The 9,264-nt window shown below is 28.6% G+C and overlaps 1 long non-coding RNA gene across 1 annotated transcript; it reads left to right on the top strand.

Annotated features, from left to right (window-relative positions):
- The first annotated feature begins 1,985 nt into the window (after positions 1–1,985).
- Positions 1,986–8,273, top strand: LOC115891736. Its single transcript, XR_004051895.1, has 8 exons — positions 1,986–2,168; positions 2,228–2,502; positions 2,563–2,793; positions 3,067–3,269; positions 3,683–3,819; positions 6,468–6,522; positions 7,017–7,188; positions 8,161–8,273. It is a non-coding gene; the product is annotated as an uncharacterized LOC115891736 (long non-coding RNA).
- The last annotated feature ends 991 nt before the right edge of the window (positions 8,274–9,264 follow it).

Here is a 9,264-nt window from a genome sequence, read left to right as displayed (position 1 = left end):
TCCTGAATCCTTACCATACTGATGAAGCCTGAAGGCAGTTATACATCAGTGTGCACTAGTGTAGGTGTGGTTGTGTGAGTGTGTGGGTGTGCGTGTCTGCACTGGTGTACACTGGTGTATACGGTTACGAGTTGTTGAGGGCTGAGCCGTTTAATATTTTTTCTTCTTTTTTATACATTTCCCTCACTATTTCTTTCTCTTTCATATAATATAAACAATATATTATATTGTCGTAATATTTTTATAGGTGTTCGATAATATTTTTATAGGTATTCCAATATTTTTTCTTTTTTTAGACGGGTTATATTAATACTACAACACCACACACTCCTTCCCCACTCACACGAGCATTGCTAGCTCTCTGTGTTGGTTAATAAAATTTCCTAATTCAACATTAGTGAATTTCGTTAGCTGATGCAGTTGGTTAACAGTGTTTTTGTCGGTGTGGATTCCCGGGCTTAAGATGACTCCAGTGCGCGGCGCGGCGGCTTCCCAAGAGAGAGAGACACTCTTGGGTCACCTCCTAACCTGATGTTCGGGCATCGATGACCTGTGTAGCATGCAGAGGTACCCAAAGGGAGTCACCACCCTCTGGTTTACGAGCTAAGTGTTCTAATGCTAGAGGCTTCGGCCGGATACAACCTGGCACCCAAGCTCGGAGACTTCTTCGTGCACGTATTCCGTGACCCTCGAAGAGGCAGGGGCGGGATATCGGACACATTGAAGATGATGAGGGGGGTCCGCCTGTAGAGGGTCCCGGTGGATGTCCGTCCGACGGGTGACGGGGTGACCCAGACGAGGCAGCTTAATTGGGATGGGAACTGACTGGTGAGGCTTAATCGTCGATCAATGGGTCGAATCTGCATAAGGAAGGCAACCAGCACACACTCGCAAGCGGGTCGTGGAAACATATTTTTTTTTTGTCTCTTGGTCTGCCCCGCGTCGAATTTTGAAGGCAGAAAATGTCGGTAGGAGGCGAGCATAACCAGGCCTAACTTAAACCTGTTAAATGTAAGTCTAATTTTTTTATATTGCTTTCTTTAAATTGTAAACTTTTACTGTACTCTCTACCAAATAACTTTTTTATTGCACCATATAGCAGTCAAAATTCGTTTTATATATAAGTGTTGTATATTTTAGTTTTTTTGTTACAACATACATGAGCTTCAATTTAAATTATAGTATAGTATAGTAATTAGAGCAACTTTTTTAAAACTTATAGTAGATATAATAATAATTCTAATTAATTAAACGTAGTTACTTATATAACTATTTTTTTTCATTGTTTTAGGACAACCCGGGTTCGCAGCGCGATTTTAAAAACCGAGAAGATTGAAGAAGTCAGAAATTCTATCTACATGCTGCATATAATCAGTCCCAAAAAAAATTCCGGATTGTTCCAGGCACCGTCGAATACCTGAAAACGTGTTTTTGTCAACTCTAGAAGGATCGACCGAAGTCCATGGAGTTGGGGGCATTCGATGTGCCCTATAGCAGTGAGACGCCACTGTTTTTTCGCCGTATAGTTATTATGATGGGACTGAAAATGAACTTAAGCAAGATGTGATGGTGAGTTTTTCATATTTTTTGCATTGTTTTTTTTGTTGTCTATAGCTTTTTTTTTTCTAGCATATGTATTTGTTTGAAATATTCTAATATAATTTTTTCTCTTACAGGTGATATAGTATGGCTTGGAGAACTTCAAAAGTCGGTTCGCGTCGTGGTTCCAAAGCAGTAACTTTAGGTTCCCTACATTTACAGAATGTTCCATTAAGTACTTATTTTTTAATTTGAAATTTTTATATTTCATTTTTTACTTTTTTTCTTACTCTATACAAGGCTTTAATATAAAGTTTTTTAGCAATAATGGTAATACAAAAATAACTCCAAAGAGACAAAATTAGTATTAACTAAAATAACTATTTTTCGTCTTATTTTAAAATTCATATTATTATTTAATTTTTTTAATAGTGATTTTTAATTAAACGTAAATTAGTAAATAATGTAATTTTACATTATAATGAGAATTAAAGTATTAGTAATTTATTTTTGTTACTAAAATTAAATTCAGTTTGTTCCTGCATAAATCTTTTTAGTAGTAAACTGCTTTGGAATGATTTTTTTGGGGGACAACAGCAGGATTAGGGCCATCTTCTAGATGCCATCAGGTAAATTTATATAACTTTATGTTTATCATTTTCTATGACTAAAAAAAGTTTTTTTTTAGGTAGGTGCGCTAGCGTAGTGGTTTGTTGTAGCATTATATCCCTTTTCCCCCTTTTTAAAAAATGTTTGTAAGACGCCTGAAATTTGTATAAGTTAGTTATATAAGCAGTTGAATAAGAGTTGGTGAGACTTGGAAAATAGAAGAGGCCAGAGAAGATGGAAGAGGATTGCTTTGAAATAGAAGGAAAGGAGATAGAAGATGTTTGAGGAAAGAAGAAGGATTTTGTTGGCTGCAACGGAAGTTTTTTGAAGGAAATTTGGAGCAACTGTATTAAGGTAATTTTTTTCATCTAGTTACAAAAAAAATACTTATCACAACGTTTATTTTTTTTATAGATGTTATTGGTATCTTGGACATCAAGTTTTATTTATTTATGTATTATACAAGCATATCTATTGGTGTAAATGTAGAATGGCAGCTGTTATAACAACTTGGATGAATTATTAGAAACATCAAAGAAGTTTTGACATAATTTAAACTGGGAAAAGGCTCACAAATGGCCAATTTATTCTACAGTAGATACAGGACATTAAATTGACTTCAACAACGCAGATATCTCAAAAATGGTAAGTTTTTTTCACATTATTTTCTTTCCTATTAAAGTTTTTGGAAAGCTTGGAAGTTATGACATATTTTACACATATAATGTGTATATTTAAATAACTTTAGGTGCAATATTTAATTTTAAATTTATTAGGAAATTTTTTTTATTCAAATCAACTTAATTTTGTATTTTGCCTATCTATATTGATATTACAATGTTTTCTTATTTGTTTTAATTTTCTACATTGATACAAATTAATATACTTATTAATATTTGTTTATTTTTTTGTTTTTAGATATCTCTTTGAGTGATGTACTGGGCGTTAACAGTTGCTGTTACAAATCTGCAAATGAGTTAGAACTGTACATAAGTTTGATGAATGCCCGAGGAATTTTTTGAATAAAATGATACTGAAAATCACCCATAAATGACAATTTCAAGATACAATCAATAGTACTTAGATTGATTGGCCTTCATTACCATTGCCCTATGAAAATGGTAAGTTATTTTTATTTTTTTATTATTTTTTAAGGCTACATTTTTTGTAGTTAACTACAAAATTGTAGGCTTCATATTCAAAATAAAATAAGTTTGAGATTGAAAATATATTAATATATTTTTTTCAATCTTTGTAGTTATTTACAAATTCGTATCAGACAATTTTAATTTTATTTAGTATGTTTTCTTTTTGTAAAAATCTATGAATATTTGACAATATTTTAAAGAGTTACTATTGCGTTTATTTTTTTAATATCTACTTATACAAATACATATACTTTTAATATCTACTTATACATATACATATCTCTTTAATACAAACATATTAAAAAAAAACATTTTTTTTATTTCAAAATGTGTGAAGAAACTGACTTTATAAAAATTTACTTATTTATTTTTTGTATTTTTAAAAGGCAATACAAGTTGATATTAATGGACGTTTTGACAGCTGTTTCCCGTCCAAGTTCCAGTTTTAATGGAAAATCTTTAAAGGACACAGAAAAATGTAATTTACTGGATTGACTTCAACACCTGTTGCCTTTTAATAATGGTAAGTTATGCCTCTCAACTTATTCTTGTAAAATTTAAAAATCTTATAAAAATATTAAATTTTCCATCGTATTCAAGCTCTTCTAAGCTCTTTTGGTCCAATATAATACATGCTCTATTTTTATTTTGCCCTATATTTTAACAGATTTTAACTTTTTTTTATTTTGGAAGCTAGAATTTTCATTGAAAAAAAAAGAAATTAGAAGGTTTTAACTCAAGTTTTAATTATTTTTTTTTGTATATTATTTTTATCTATTTTTTTAAATAAACATACATAATAACAATAAAATGTATTAAAACTTGACAGGAAACCCTATAATTTGTTTTTTAATGAATGTTCTAGCTCAAAAAATGAAAAAGTTAATTGAACAATGCTAAGAGTGTATTACTGGTTGCATAGCATTTTTTTAAATACTAAAGTTACCACCAAAATAAATGTAAAATTTTTTTTATATACAGGGTGGTCCGAACTGTATTCCGGAAACTTCGTCAGCGGATTCTGCAGATAAAAATAGGTAAAAAAGTTCTTATAAATGTATATCCTAAAATGCTTAGTTTCGGAGATACAGGGTGTACAAGTTTCATATTTATTTCGATTTTTTCTAAATAATTTATGAAGTAACGTAATATTTGGATGAAAATTGGTGTCTGGGAGTTTTTTGACATGAGAAATTTGATTTTGATGTTAATATGACTCCTACTTGTAGAGGCCGCCACTTACATATTTTTAACTGGTTTGAAGAGTAATAACTTTTGTCCGTACCTGTATAAAATTAGTGAGCAAAAAATATAAATTTACGTCGTTTTACCTATAAAATGACTCTTCGTAAAATCGCTACAAGTAATGGTTCTCGAGATATTTGGAATCGAAATTATCCAAACCTATCATCATTGACAAAAATTGTTGACTAACGGTTATTAGACTGAAATCATAAATTTGTGCCAAAAGTTCAACAGAAACTGTTTTATCATTATTTTTCGCAGAAAAAAATTATATTAAAATTTATTATTTCAGTCAAATAACTATACTCAACGTGTGCTTATTTTTTGTCAATAATGACACATGTATTGACTATTTCCATTCTAAATATCTTGTGGTTTGGTTTGGTTCTTTGAATAAGAAGACTAAGGAAGGAGCATATCAAAAATCTTAGGTACACCGCGATGGGCCTCAAATATGGCCGATTTAAATTCCGGTTTATCAGTGTCGTTCTAATTTTATTTAAGAAATGTAAAACTATGATGTAGGATAGACGTGGGGTAGACTCAATAATTTGTTGTTTTATTTTACGTTGTGAATAAATGTTGGTAGTTATTAAAATTGTTATAAAAATATATAATTCTAATAAAAATAGATAAGTTATAATAAGTATTTATTACCACAAACATCCGATACGCTACTGAAGCAGGTAAGTCAAATTAACGTATCTAAATTCTTTGACATCTAATCTTTGACAAGTAATAAATAAAAGCTAAAATGCAAGAAAAAATATATAATTTAGTTAATTTAAGTGAATTTCATAAATGATCGGTTTACTACACATATGTATATTATATAGTCACTTACTAGCGAAAAGTTGTTCCATTATTTCACTCAATTTTTGCCGAGATCTACCGCACGCTACACAACCAACTATTTTAGAGTCTTTTTCGATAAATCGCGATAGTGTCACTGTTAATTTAAGTGCTGCCACAATTTCCATCTAGATTTACTACCTTTATACAACTATCAGTAGTAGAATAAATAATAAATAACATAAAATAAGCTCCGTAAAGACTGACAAATCCACAAAATTTCAAATCAAATTCAAATGTGTCAAATGAATCGTCAAACAGAACTGTCAAGGATCCCCACCCTAGAGAGCTTTTATGGCGCTTTTTCCGCCCACCATGCATGAATACATGGATAGCATTATGCTCCTTCCTTAGTCTTCTTATTCAAAGGTTTGGTTGCTCGTAGCGATTTTTACCAAAAGACATTTTTTACATAAAAAGTCATGAATATATATATTTTTTTAATCAGTGGTTTTATACAGGTACGGTCGAAAAGTTATTACTCTACAAAACAGTTTAAACACATGTAGGTGGCGCCCCCTACAAATAGGAGTAATTTTGACATCAAAATCAAATTTCTCGTGTCACAATACTCCCAGATACCAATTTTCATCCAAATATTGACGTCACTTCAGAAATTATTTGGAAAAAATCGAAATAAAAATGAAACTTCTACACCCTGTATCTCCGAAACTAAGCATTTTGGGACATATATTTATACGATTTTTTTTTTACTTATTTTTATCTGCAGAATATGCTGTCGAAGTTTCCAGAATACAATTCGGACCACCCTGTATATATATCTAGTAAATTAGACATTTAATTTTTTGGTCATTAATAACTCGCTATAATAATCTTTCATATCAAGGAAATTTAAAATTTTTATATTATTTCTGAAGTTATCAGTAAAAGTCTTTCTTTTAATTTTATATAACTCTTTATAACTTATTCAAATTAATATTAACAAAATGAGTATTATTTATTTGTTATTTTAGATAGTTCCAAATATTAAGGTAATTTATGTTATTGACTGTTTTCTGATAGCTTCAAAAATTTCTATAATAAAAAATTACCTGATATATATTTTTTAATTAGGTATGAACTGCTGTTACTTAATAGCTGTTAGAGCGGATCCAGTTCTTTATCAATGGTAAGTTATTTATCTATCTTATAAAATTTCATTGGACAGCTTGACAACTTTTAAAACTTTTTAATATTCGAGCGCTTTTGTTCCAATATTAGAACAGCCAACAACTATTAAAAATAGGCGGGACAAAATAAAATGCTGATACTGTATTACTGGTTGCATATTGTTACGGATTCTCTGGGTCCGCTAATTTAAACTCGCGATAAAATACTTAAGGGATTTATTTTCTTTCAATTTTTTTTATACTGATTACAACACACAATTAACTATTTAAAAATCCTTCGCCAAATTGTCATCATTCGCTATTCAAAACTGTTTGGTTTGAAATTACAGAACTCGTCACACACACCTGACGATATATTAAAAGTTCTCACTAGAATAAACACCATAAATATAATTTTGATTAATTTTTGTTTTGTTTTTTATTAATCTTGTTTTCAAAAATCTTCAAAAATTAGTATAGTAAAAATTTACTTAATATTTTTTTGGAATCTTAGGTATAAGATGGGACAATTGCTATATTAAAAATCCACAAGACGTACTGTCTGCAAATATTATGGTGGACATCAAAAAGCTTTAAATGCAATGAAACTTGCAGGAAAAGACTCAGAAAGACTATTTAGGACTGTACTTAATAGCTGTTAGTATGGTCGCAGTCCTTCATCACTGGTAAGTTATTTATCTCTTTTTTCTTACTAAATTTCATAGACAAGCTTGAAAATTATGATAAGTTTTCATAATATTCAAGCTGCACAAGTCTATGAGGTCACCGTCTATTCCTATATGTCGTTTATTAAAAATTGATATAAAAATTTGTCAAAAGTATTGTTTAAATGTCACAAAATAAAAAGTTTTCAAACATACTGATTATTGTTCAAAGGTTTTCATAAAAAAATATGAACTTTGCTTGCTTTTAATTTTTTTGTCCTTTAATTTTTGATAAGTTTTTATGTAAATTTTTTCTGCATGATATATCGTGGCCTACCTGGTAGAAATTGTTATCATTTGGTGGCAGGCCGTGAAAGAAAATCAGCATCATCAGGCCACTGGTGATGCTGATTTTTTTTCTCAGAGTATATATAAATTATTAATTTAAGGAAGGACGTAGTTTTTGAATTCGTTTACATATTTATACTTTTTAGGCCTTGACAAATCAATGTGCTTGCCGATAAAAATATACATATATTTATTTTACTTTTTACATAGTTATATATTTTTTTATTATATATTTTTTAACGTCTATTTTTTTATGTAATTTGTTAAAAATTGATATAAAAACTTGTAAAAAATAATTTCTCAATGAAAAAAAGGAAAAAGTTTTCAAACACCAATTATTATTCAAAACCTTAACTTAAAAAAATATGAACGTTGAATTTTTTTTTTAACTTTTTATTCTTTGATTTTTTACAAGTTTTTATACCAATTTTTTATAAATGATATATTGTGGTCTACCTGGCAGAAATAATTGTCATCAATTGTTATTTTGAAAGCCACTCTGATGCTGTTTTTTTCCCATAGGGTATATACAAATTAATAATTTAAAAAACATAGTTATTGCATTAATAAAAATATATTTATTTTAATTTTTACATAGATCGTTTTATTCCTTTTTTTTAATATTATTTTTATTTTATTTTTTAGATATCTCCGCATTTTCTTAACTGTGGATATCAACAGTTGCTCCTACTCCTTGCTTCCCTCTTTCACTCAACATGAAGCAGACTCAATACTCCTCAATGTCTCACCAAGGTTCGTTAGCTTCATTAAAGTGTTTATTGTTTTCAATTAAATTTCTGTTTTATTTTTTTTTTTTTTTTTTTTTTTTTTTTTTTTTTTTTTTTTTTTTTTTAAATGTTTAATTTTTGTAAAAATTTTGGATAATCTGGACAGAAATCTTTTTTTTTTCTTATAGCTTTTGCAAAATAAAACATTAGTTAAGAACAATACTTTATTTTATGAATAGCGGCCATTATTTGTTTTATATTGCCTTATATTTATGTATTTTTGATGCTTCCTATTTATTATCTAATTGCCTCTAGTTTTTGAGGGCATGTTATGACTTAATGTTTTAAATCATTTAAAATCTAACCATTAATCTTTATGAAAAATATGTTGGCAAGTAATATATTCTGTTATAATTTTTTCATCTCTTTAAGCGTTTTTTTTTCAATCTTCATTTAGTCTTATTATTTTTGCATTCATTAAAGGTCATTAGATATTGTAATTATTAATTAAATAGTAGTTGTATTATAACGTAATATTTTTTTTTAATAGAATTAAAGACATTCTATCTATAAATTTGTATCATTACCAATTTTTTATAGTAGTAGTTCTTTAATTATTTTTTATCTTGTATTACTTGTATAATTTCTTAAGTTGTTTTCTTAAAATTTATTCCAGATTATCAAAAATTATAAATGTATATACATATAGACAGACATGCGTCACTATAGCTCTGATGGAACACGAGTTATATAGTTTTAAAAGTTTATTATTTTTTTAATTTTTATTTTATTGTATTAACACAACTAAATTTTATATGAAATTTATCTAACTATATCTACGATCAGATGATAATTTAATAGTTTAATGATCAATTTAATCATTGTTTTTATACGTTTCTAGAGGGTTTATTTTTAGTAAAATAATCGATTTTGTTAATTTCTTGTCATTCATATTATTTTTTTTGTTTGCTTTTGGTGAATTATTTTGAGTGTACCCCTTGGACAGCGGCGGTGCATTCGC

Source organism: Sitophilus oryzae, unplaced genomic scaffold, assembly GCF_002938485.1.
Source record: "Sitophilus oryzae breed Bouriz unplaced genomic scaffold, Soryzae_2.0 scaffold_1193_pilon_pilon, whole genome shotgun sequence".
NCBI classification, from domain to species: Eukaryota; Metazoa; Arthropoda; class Insecta; order Coleoptera; family Curculionidae; genus Sitophilus; species Sitophilus oryzae.
Note: the sequence above shows the minus strand (reverse complement) of the source record. Positions and strands in the feature narration are given on the sequence as shown.